The sequence below is a fragment of the Lissotriton helveticus genome, chromosome 5_1 (genome assembly GCF_964261635.1).
Source record: "Lissotriton helveticus chromosome 5_1, aLisHel1.1, whole genome shotgun sequence".
NCBI lineage: Eukaryota > Metazoa > Chordata > Amphibia > Caudata > Salamandridae > Lissotriton > Lissotriton helveticus.
Genome location: NC_136065.1, coordinates 813,108,653 through 813,120,263, shown reverse-complemented (window position 1 = coordinate 813,120,263; position 11,611 = coordinate 813,108,653). Strand labels below are relative to the sequence as shown.

The 11,611-nt window shown below is 48.6% G+C and overlaps 1 long non-coding RNA gene across 2 annotated transcripts in view; it reads left to right on the top strand.

Moving 5' to 3' along the window:
* The first annotated feature begins 4,478 nt into the window (after positions 1-4,478).
* LOC144754922 (uncharacterized) overlaps positions 4,479-11,611 on the top strand; it is a 186,219-nt gene continuing 179,086 nt past the window's right edge. For both annotated transcript variants that reach the window (XR_013594795.1, XR_013594794.1), the window contains exon 1: positions 4,479-4,690. This is a non-coding gene — a long non-coding RNA (uncharacterized LOC144754922). The remainder of the gene's footprint in view (positions 4,691-11,611) is intronic.

The window sequence follows — 11,611 nt, the reverse complement described above, 5'->3', positions numbered from 1 at the left end:
ATTTCCAGTGCAAGTGCCAGTGCAAAAGAGGGCCCATGTGGGATGCACTAAGTATTTGCCATCCAGATAGCATGACTATGACAGTTAAGATGGCAGATGCACTTTAGCCCGAATCTCGGACTTCCACCTGTATCCTACATCATCTTCTATAACAGAGGCTACATCAAGTCTCAGACTTCCTGCAGTGGCCTCTGGTGCACTGAAGCTATGGACTCCCACGTACCTTTTAAAATTTTTCAATGTCACTTATAAATTGTGCGCTGACTCCCCGTTCCACCGCAGCGATAAATGCTGATTGTTGTGGAGGGAGAAGAGAGCGCTTTGCACTTCCTGGTGGTGCCATTAGCGGGCGGCCATCTTGTCAGGGTGACGCTCCAGTCTTTACCCGAGCCCTGACTACTTAAGACCCACAGCACCGACGCGCATGATATTGAATTGGAACCTCGACCATTACTGCGCTAGCGCTTGGGTGTAAAACATTGTGATTACTGCTGCAAGTGTTTTTAAAACCACGTACCTTTTAAAATTGTTCATTGTCACTTATAAATTGTGCGCTGACTCCCCGTTCCACCGCAGCGATTAATGCTGATTGTTGTGGAGGGAGAAGAGAGTGCTTTGCACTTCCTGGTGGTGCCATTAGCGGGCTGCCATCTTGGCAGGGTGACGCTCCAGTCTTTTCCCGAGCCCTGACTACTTAAGACCCACAGCACCGACGCGCATGATATTGCATTGGAACCTCGACCATTACTGCGCCAGCGCTTGGGTGTAAAACATCGTGATTACTGCTGCAAGTGTTTTTTAAACCACGTACCTTTTAAAATTGTTCATTGTCACTTATAAATTGTGCGCTGACTCCCCGTTCCACCGCAGCGATCAATGCTGATTGTTGTGGAGAAGGAAGAGAGCGCTTTGCACTTCCTGGTGGTGCCATTAGCGGGCGGCCATCTTGGCAGGGTGACGCTCCAGTCTTTTCACGAGCCCAATCTATTTAGGCCTCATGTCATCGCCGCGCAGCGGGAGCGCCGTAGAAGCGCCGAAGAGGCGCCTAAGAGAAGCCAGTCTGCGCCAGTCCGCGCCCAGCCACTACCAGATCCCATGAATCCTGGCAATATGGCTGGTAATTTAATCACCTATGACTCCTCATCCTTATAAGCACTTGGAAAATGCTCCTCCTTAACTGTAGATCAATGCCCAAACACCATACAGAGCTGGCCCTTCTAATAGAAGAGCATAAGCCCGATGTACTCTTTCTAACAGAGACTTGGCTCCAGTTGGAAGCCGACCCAACCATAGTATGGGAAACCCCACAAGGCTATACTATAAAGAGATCTGACCGAAGCACGGGTAGAGGAGGTGGTCTAGACTCTGTCTCCTTAGATAAAATAATTCCTAAAGTCACCTCAGGATCCCCTAGAGACCCATCACCGCCACAGTTCCTTACCTCGGTCATTGACTCAATCCGTCCAGTCATTCTTGATGTTCTCAACACCTCAATCATCTCGAGCACAGTTCCGACATCCTGGAAATGTGCAAAGGTCAAGGCCCTCTTAAAAAAAACCAACCTGGACCAAAGCAACCTAGCTAATTTTCGCCCCATCTCCTTGTTACCCTGGATGAGTAAACTGCTAGAAAAGCACATTAATAACACCTTAGTGGATTATTTAGAATCCAATAATCTGCTATGTACCTCCCAGATGGGATTCCGTCCCCAACATGGGACTGAGACAGCCTTGCTAGCAGTGACCGAAGAAACAAGAACTGTGCTGGACCAGGAAGGGAAAGCAGCCATCATACTATTAGATCTCAGTGCCGCGTTCGACACGGTTAACCATGCCACTTTATTACATCGTTTCAAGGGCATGAGGGTGTCGGGCGCGGCCCTGGCATGGCTCACCTCCTTCCTGGATGAGCGCTTCTTCCAGGTGTTTGAGGGGGAGGCTGTATCCACCAAGCAGCCACTTAGTTGTGGGGTCCCCCAGGGCTCCGCCCTGAGCCCCACACTTTTTAATGTCTACATGAGGCCTTTAGCTGAGATAGTCCATCCATTTGGCGTTCGAATTGTCACCTACGCAGACGACACTCAGCTGGTGGTCACACTGAACCATGCTGAGGGGTCGTCCAGCACTCTAAGCCCATGTTTAGAGGCAGTGGCCAGATGGATGGAATCCTCCTGCCTCAGACTAAATGGGGAAAAGACGGAAATCATGCTACTGGGCAACCCTTCACCTACCATTCTGGCCTCCATCTGGCCTACGTGTCTAGGTCCCCCTCCCTCCCCCAAGCCCCAGATAAAAAGCCTGGGAGTTTGGCTAGATAAATCCCTTGACTTCACTTTCCAGGCTACCAAAACCACATCTACCTGTTTTGGGCTGATGAGAATGCTTCGGAAAGTTCTCCCTTTGCTTCCGTTCCAGGCGAGGAGAGTCATGGTTCAAGCCCTGATACTCTCTCGCCTGGATTACAGTAACGCTCTTTACCTGGGAGCACCGGTGGCCACGATCAACAAACTCCAGGTCACCCAAAACTGTGCCGCCCGACTGCTTTTTCAAATCCCACGCTGGCAGTCGGCCAAACCTGCCTTGAGGAAGCTACACTGGCTTCCGGTGGCAGCCAGAGTACAATTTAAAGCCATGTGCCTTGTCCAGAAAGCTATTCATAGAAAAGGTCCTGCCATAATGTACCCGCTAGCCACTCCCTACCTTCCCCTCAGAGCTCTCCGCTCCAGCTCGTTACATCTGGCCACTATGACTAAGCTAAACAAGGCTCGCTGGGGCAGTCGCTCATTCTCACACAATGCTGCGAGAATATGGAATTCCCTCCCGCTTGACCTTAGAGAGAACAACAATCTGCTGGCATTCAGAAAGTTCTTAAAAACTCACTTGTTTGGAAGAGCCTGTTAGCACCCTATCCTGCCGCCTTCGGATTCAATTTAAAGCGCTGCGAGGCCTCAGGGTAGTCTATGCGCTATACAAATATAATTTTAATTTCATTCCCACACTGCCATTCACAACGAAGAAGCCCGGAAAATTTTGACGCTGCTAGAGTAGTGCCCGAACAGATGGTGCCTGTTAGACCTGGCATCCTTGAAGTGGTTTACCCCCTAACGTTTGCCTTCATTCCTCTTATTTGTTGACTTTGTTTTTCTTGCTTTCAGACTCTTTACCACTGCTAACCAGTGATAAAGTGCTTGTGCTCTATCTTTAAAAAATGGTACTCAAGCCTCTGAACTCGCCCCCAGGAAACTTCTGACTCCCAGCCGGTGGAGACAGAAGGAAAATGGGACAAAGCGGGTTGGGGGTCAAGGGACCAAGATAGTGACTGTGACTGTTTGTTTGAAATCTTCTGGAAGTTTCAAGTCCCAGAGCTATTGTGCTAGTGGTAATTGGTAATTGGACATTTGCTCTAGCCTTTCAGGGATTCCAGGATCCATTCTAGGAACACTTAAAGATCATTGTGTGCTGATATTTGCCTCCCGCTATAATTCACGAGGACGCTGTCCCTACCCGGCGCTAACTCAGCCTGTGCGCGCTAGGATGCGCTGAAGTCTTTGTCTTTCCTGAAACAGAAAAGCGCGAGGAAGCGCTGTGTTTTCTTTTGTTTCCCTTTTTTATTGTTGGCCTTTATCGGATTGCCAGGCTCTTGTGAAGACTGCTTGTGTAGAGCGTGAGGAGCGCGACTACAATTTAGACTATTGAATGCGGGCAGTGCTTGCCTTTCCTTCTCCTCATTAGTAAAAGTGCCTGGGCAGATTGTTGCTGATACATTGTATCCACCTGAGCCTACTCGCGCCTCCTGCAATTCTGGTTCTCTTTTCTTTTTGCAAGTTGCTTGTGTAATCACACGGGAGCCTGCTGACTCTTGGGTTGAGTGTTGCACGCTGCATTGTGTTTTTAAATTGGGACCGGGAGACTGTGCTTGAACTGTCCCAGCTCCGGTACTAGCACTACTACGGCAATACTGCACTTTGAATTTCCCCGCAGGGAAACCAAACCAACCGGACTACAGTGCCCAGAGCACCTTGCTGCAGCAGCCACCCACGACGGAGAGCCCGTCTGAGCCTGAAGGCGACTGGGCTGGGCCACATCTCTTGGCCGTGATATCTGGGACACAATGACGTTTTGAAACATCCCTGGGTATACGACTTACAGATCCTCACATCTCATTATTAGAAGATATTTCTGGTGGTCCTTCGTCGTCTCTTCACTCCCTCGGGATATTAGCCTATCCTTCTGTGACGCGCTTTTGTTTCTGAACCTACCTGAATTTGCTCACATACTCGGACAGGGGCAGGCTGCTGGCCAGTGCACGCGCCGTGAGGGAAACTGCATCTGGCTTTTGTCGACTGCCTTGAGGGGAACGGCCATTGGAGCTTCAACATCGGGATCAGACCACAACTCCCAGAAGCCCCAGCCCAGGTGCCTGCCAACAGCGTCATCAGGCAGCGCCAGGGCTCCATTAAAGGACAGCCGCTGCCCGCAGCGTGGGATGCGTGCGGGTGTCTGCCGGGCTAAGCCCGGGCAAAGGGCGGGTCATCTGTGGCCATCAGAGGCCAGAGGAGGCTGGGCAAGGCCACCCCTTAAAGGCCTACCACCGGATTTGCCTGCCGTCGTCAACGCTTTAGGGGAGACAGACATCTAGCAGATCCTGGAAGCATATTCAACGATTATTGACTGCCCAGAGCTCTTCAAAGGTACTGTTCATCATCGCCGTTAGTAAAGCAGGGACTCTTCCCAGTCCTGATAATGTCGAAATGTAAGCCCACATTAACTAGGGTGGGGGGAGGAGTAAAGGGGACCCTGGATGCTTTTATCTCAAGAGCAGAGTCCCTTCTAACACACGAAATACAGCTGACTGAAAAGAGACTGTCACTGGACACATTAATTGCACGGAAACGATCCTCTTTGGGCAAAAAAGCGACGTGCCCGTCGCCCAGAACCGACACTCCCTTATACCAGGCTAAACCTGGGCATACAACCCCCACTCCTTGCATTAAGGCTCAAGTTCATACCAACCCACTAGGACAAGGGGTTACCGAGCTAGCAACACAAAATGAGCAGATTGGAATCTACTCAAACCTAGCACAAACCCCTATGGTGAAAGGAAGGGGCACGCGGCTGTCCCCCCAGGGCCAGTGGAGATGAGTGGATTGGGGGAAGGGACAGCACTAATAACATTGGATGGGGTGAATCACAAGGGGCAGCTAGGGAAGTGGTCACACGCTCTAAAAAGTCTCTACTCACCACAAACTCTGCCTCGTTAGTCGCCCCTCCAGTTGTCACTAGGGCTACTGGTAACCCAGCTAAGGGCGGGTCTCACACAACAAGACCCAAAACCATATCCAAACGGAAAGGGGGTGATAAGATCAATAAAGATGTGGGAGGGGGGGACCGTGACCACAGTGTGTCAAAGTTGCCCAAATTGTGGAGGAGTGGATTGGTCTCAGGGAATTGTCAGGGCGCTAGAGTCAAAGCTGGAATCGCTTTTATTTGCACATCTAGGGCCTGTGCTTGAAGAAATAAATAGATTAGAAGGGAAAATATGCAGGATATTAGAACAAGATAGGGGACAACCAACTGTGAATAGTGCACGGGCGGCGGATGAGGGGACAGGGTCCCTGCATTGCCTGGAGCCAGCCAGCACAAATAAGGGAATAGTGGAGGGAAACTCTCAGGTTGATAAACGAACAGGCGGGAGAGAGGTATCCAGGGAGGGATTAAGGGCAAACATCAAGAGCCCAATAAGTTTGGCGCTAAGTAATACTCCCAACCCCTCTACTGATACCACACATAACGAGGGAAGAAAGACTTCCACTGCCCCAAACATAAACTCAAATGACCATGTACGCAGTACCCAGGGCCTCCAGACCCTGGACTTACCGCCGGCATCTTGTCCCTATACTATAGAATTGACAGGGGTTCCAGCATGCAGCCAGGATAGAGATGAAACAACAACAACCCTGATTAATAAGGCAGCACATTGGATGGCTAAAAACACATATGCGAGCACATTCCACCACAGGCACATTCTCATGGCAAGGAGGGCGGCATGGATAGGAGCCAGTAGGAAGAAGTTCGCATGACACTGTGTAATCGTAAACCTTAGACACCCAGAATTAGTTAGGGACCTGCTCTCCTCCTGGCAGTGGGGCCCCCATGAGGTAGACGGTGGGTCCTGTATTAAAATGTTGCCCTTGAGTCCGAGAGTTACGCAATGCAGGCCACAGGCGGTTCATGAATGCTCCAGGAAGGGAGAATTGGCCTAAACCAGTAACCAATAGATACGCACCACTTGCTGTTGCTTTCATACTGGACGAACTAGACTGACCGGGAGTAGGGGAGGGTCCTGAGGAAGCTATAATACAGGAGAGCCCACTTAGGACTGAAGCAAAAGGAATGGCACGCACAACAGAGTCTCGTAATCCTACCCCTATGGAAGCGCACAGGGAACAGCTGAGGGGGGGCAATGACCTCTTGGTAAGACGGCTGGAGATGCCTTTAATACCAGGGAAGGGCACCACGGGGAATAGTACGGATAATCTTACAACCAGCGAGATTAGAGTAGTCTCATCGAATATTGCCGGATTATCGGCCAAAATACAAAACAAAGAATGGTTAGATTTTATTAGGAAATTGCACATCATCTGCCTCCAGGAAACCTGGGAAACTAATATCTGTGCCCCTCACCTAGATGGATATAAAATGTTTTTTGTCCCGGCACGCAAAACAACCATGGGACGTGCTAAGGGCGGCCTAATCACTCTTGAAAGTATACAATACCAAGTGCATCCCCATAGCAACCTATGGGGCTGCTCTATGGGGTTACGTCACGCATGATAAAATTCAAAGGGTAGAAAATGGGCTCCTACGGCAATTTCTATCTGTTCCGACGTCCACCCCCACATTTTCCATCCACGAGGAAATGGGTTTGTCCTATATCTCGGATAAACTGAAACTGGCACCACTTCTTCTCTGGGCAAGGACATGGCTTAACCCAGAACTAACTCTGAATCATGTAATCCTGTCGGATGTTATTTCTCTAGATTGTGCCATGAAAATACCTTGGTTGAACTATTTAAAAAACACCTTTGCATCCCTAGGTAGACCTGAACTTTTCTTATCCCCCTCCAACATCAGGAGAGAAGACGTTAAATGGATAAAGTGCCATTTTTTGGAGAGGGTACGTTTAGTTAGAGAGGAGAAGGAATTAATTAAACCATCAGTAAGATCATACTTGGTATTAACTACCACTCCCTCCTTGGAACCATACTTAAAAATTGTCACCGTACCCCTTCATAGATTTTTATTAACCAAATTCGGGTTCAATATGATTCATTATACCTTAGGGTGCTACCAATCGTGGGCCAAACGAGAAGATGCCGCCCCCTGCGAGTGCGATAACTTTTCTAATCAAGACACCCTGCATTTTATGATTTTCTGTGGTTTTTATACTTCTGCTAGAAAAAAATATTTGTTACCTGTATTGAGGGAGACTGATTTTATACAAGTTAGGCCCTCATTAATTTACCTCCAGATGTTGAGCAATACTTACATTATTTTTAGCGTTGCTAGTTTCTTGACGGAAGCATTTAGAATCAGGAACAAAAGAGTACTATGAGCGCCCAATTTTAATTATGGTAACGTTTTAACTGATTTTAAAAATGTGTTTATGATGTACAATATGCAAAACCAGGTTCCAGCACCGATCTTGTGTATATATATGAACTGCTGATGTTATTCTTGTGTGTATTGTTATCTGCCTTTTATGAGTTTTTTAAAAATCGAATAAAGTGTACTTTGACTGACTGACCTATGTGGACCTGACAATGCAAGGGACCTGGGAAGATTTGAGTTGGGACTCGTAATCCATGCAGGGAATCAGGTACTGCAAGAAGGGATTAAAATAAATTTTTATTAATTTCTATAACGCAATAGTGGCGGGGCAAACCACGCTAACACTGTGTGAGCTAGATGATAGGCTGGCTGGCATACCGGAGGTAGGGGATACACCCTCTCAGTTGATAATAGTCTGCGATTTCAACTGCCACCAGTGCCCCTTCTTGAAATGGGGCAGGGGAGAATGGGCCTCCTGCCCAACTAACAATGGCTGGCATTTAGAACATACAAAAGAGGGCAGGGAATTAAGTAAGATCCTGGGTACACATGCCCTCACACATACGATGGACTTGATCATAAGAGGGGAAAACAACATAGTCTCCCAACTTTTAAAGGTAGGGGAAGGGATACCATCATTGATTTTATCTTCGTAACTAACACACTTAAACGAAGGGTCACGAATGTTAGCATAGAGGTGAGCGTTTTCAGCGACAACAACCCACTGGTATTGTCCATTAGGGATATTAACCCATCGACCGTGCCCGGTCAAAGGAAATCCAGTGGCGTAGTTCAAGCCACTGATCAGGGCAGGAGCCTGAGATGGAAGAACATAGATGGGGATGCGTTTTATAGAACGCTTCTCGCTAAGTCTGAAAGCCAAATCTGGAAATGCCTAGACCCACCAGTGGAGGGGAAATAACTGTTTAGCGCATTTGAGACCACAGCGCAGCACATTGACGGGTAATTAAGGGGCAAAAAGATGAAACACGACCCAGTGCACCCCAGATGGTTTGACCATGAATGCACCTTGGCGCAGAGAGAACTGAAGTCAGCACTTAAAACCGTACCAAAAGATAAGAGTAAGGTGGTTGACTGTAGGGCACACTACAAAAGGGCCATTAAACAACGTAAAACCAGGCTACAGAACCAGGCATGGGAGACACTAAAAGATGCCGCAGAGCGTAGGGACATGAATGAATTCTGGAGAGTAATTAACGACCCTTGCTTCCAGGAATCAAATAAATCGAAGGTAGCCTGTCATATTCTCCCGGACTTGTGGGAGGAGCAATTCAAAGGCCTGTATAACTATGGTGGCTCGGAAGACTCAATAGCATCAGATACAGGAAACGGAAACAGTATGCAGATACGCTTTTCCCTGGGAGAGATCAAGGCAGGAATAGACGGGATGACATGTAACAAGGCCCCAGGACCCGATGGGATCCCGCCAGACCTTTTTAAGAGCCAGGTAGACCTCTGGGCCCCTATACTCACAAGAGTTCTCAATACAGCAGTAGAATCAGGGATGCCTAGGTCATGGTCCATGGCCACCATAGTTCCGATTTTCAAAAAGGGAAACAGGAGCGACCCACAATGTTACCGCCCGATCTCGTTAATAGATGTGACAGTTAAGGTCCTGGGAAGGGCCATCCTTAACCGGTTGACGGATTGGGCGGAGGAACAGGACATTATCTCGGATACCCAGTATGGGTTTAGAAATGGGCGATCTACAACGGACCAATGCCTTAATCTATACCACTTGGTGGCCAAGTACACCGTGTTGACCCAGGCCTGATAAATATTTTGAGAGTGCTCCACCAGAACACCGCGGCACAGGTCTGATATAATGAAGAGGGGAATACTACTAATCATTTCCCTTGCTCAAGAGGTGTGAGGCAGGGTTGTATCCTGGCGCCTTTTCTATTCACATTGTATATAATTGGACTGGACAAGGCGCTTGGAGACCTGGGGTGGATTGTCCACGTATAGGTAGGAGAGGTATACCGGTCCTACTGTACGCGGATGATGCGGTACTCCTGGCCCGCACCGCTCGAGGATTACAGTCCCTTATTGATGGCTTTGTCAGCTTCATGGAGGATCTAGATCTAACACCCAATCCCACTAAATCATACATAATGGAATCAGGGAAAAAACCATCTAAGAATTTTATTTTTACAATCGGGTCTCATAAATTAGAAAAAGTGCAGGCATTTAACTATTTAGGGATTTTATTCAATAAGCACCTTAGCTTTAAAACATTGATTAATGATAAATGTAGCTCACAAATCAGTTTGGTGGGCTCAATCATGAATTTTGCAAAAAGACTATGCCGCTGGTCACCGAATGAAATAATGCACCTGTACACCTCTGTATGCTGTGCTAGGATCTTGTATGGAAGTGAGGTATGGGGTTTTAGAGATACTACACAGATCCAAAATGAGGAAAATAAATTCCTGAGAAGGGTTCTGCAGGTACCACAAAGCACGCCTTCCCATATTGTCCACGAGGAGTCAGGCCTCACTAATATTAGCGACAGGCTTAGACTGAAAACCCATAACCTGTCGGATTAAAATATGGACGAACCCTGAAGCCACACTGAGCAGGCAAATACTAACGGACTGCATTGCCCTGGACAGGGGACGAATGATACCTTGGCTCAAATATGTAAGGGAAACTTTGAAAGGGTGGGGTATGTCAAGTATTTTGATGAACCCACTAAACTTACGCCTAAAGACAAGGGTATCATAAATATTGAATTTGGCGCTCCCCGCGGAGTATTCCATCTACACGCTCAACCGCTCTTCAAGAGGGGGTGGAGTCGCTCTTGCAGTTAAATCTTGTTATCCTTGCGCCTGGAGAGTGCAGAACATCACGGGATGCGAGAGCGCCCTGTTCAAGGTTGCAGTTACATCGCATTTTACCATGTCAGGATTGCTTATTTATCGCCCACCTGGTAGTTCCGTGGCATTTAGGGAGGCTCTTCCTGAGGCAGTTAGTTCACTAGCAGTAGGGTCTGCCAATTTTTCTATCATTGGAGACTTGAATCTCCATTTTGACACTCTGTGTCTTTCTTCAGTGGGAGGGATGGTGGCGGATCTCGAGGCCCTCCAACTGTTCCAGCTGGTCTCGGACCCCACTCATAAGGGTGGCCACATTTTGGACCCCTTTTTTTCCAACTTAGAGGGGGCTACAGTGGCCCCCCTCTCCCCCTGACCTGGTCAGACCACTCGCTCGTGACTATCTACTGTCCTCTTATAGAAGCCCCACTTAAGGTGCCACTGCGAGCTATGCCCAGACGGCGTTGGAGCAAACTTAAGGCGGAAGATCTCCATCGCCTTCTCACTGATGATCCTCTGGGTGCAGTGGAGAACGTGGAATCTGGTTATGACCATTTCTGCGGATGGGTAACCAGAGCCCTCGACTCCCTTATCCCGATGGTTTCCAGTAAGTGTGGCCTCCGCGCCCCCAGCCCCTGGTATGATGGCAATTTGAGGGCTCTAAAAAGTGTCTGTAGACGTGCAGAGAGAGACTGGAGGAAGAGGTATGACAGCAGCAAAAAAACCCTGTATATGGCTGCGGTTAAGTCCTATCACCGCGCGGTTTGTAGAACCCGGGCGGCATATTACGCTCTGGAGTTTCGCAGCAGTGGGAATCCTGTTAAAACCATCTTTAAGGCCCTTAAAGACCTTGTGGCTAGGAAGCCTGCCGGCAATTCCATCAGCTCCAATACCCATTGTGAAGCGCTGGCGGCTTTCTTCCTGGAGAAGGTCCAGACCATCTATAGGGACTTCCCCACCACTGCACAAACCAGTACGGGGCCACCCATCCAGCAGGATCAGGTGGTGCTAGACTCTCTCCCCTGTCTCTCTTTGGAGTCCTACACGGCATTGGCTCTTCGAGTCAAGTCTGGGTCGCCGGTTGACCCGCTCAAGCCACCAATGTTCAGAGACCAGACTTTTGCTCGCCCGGTCTGCGACTTAATCAACATGTCGCTATCATCT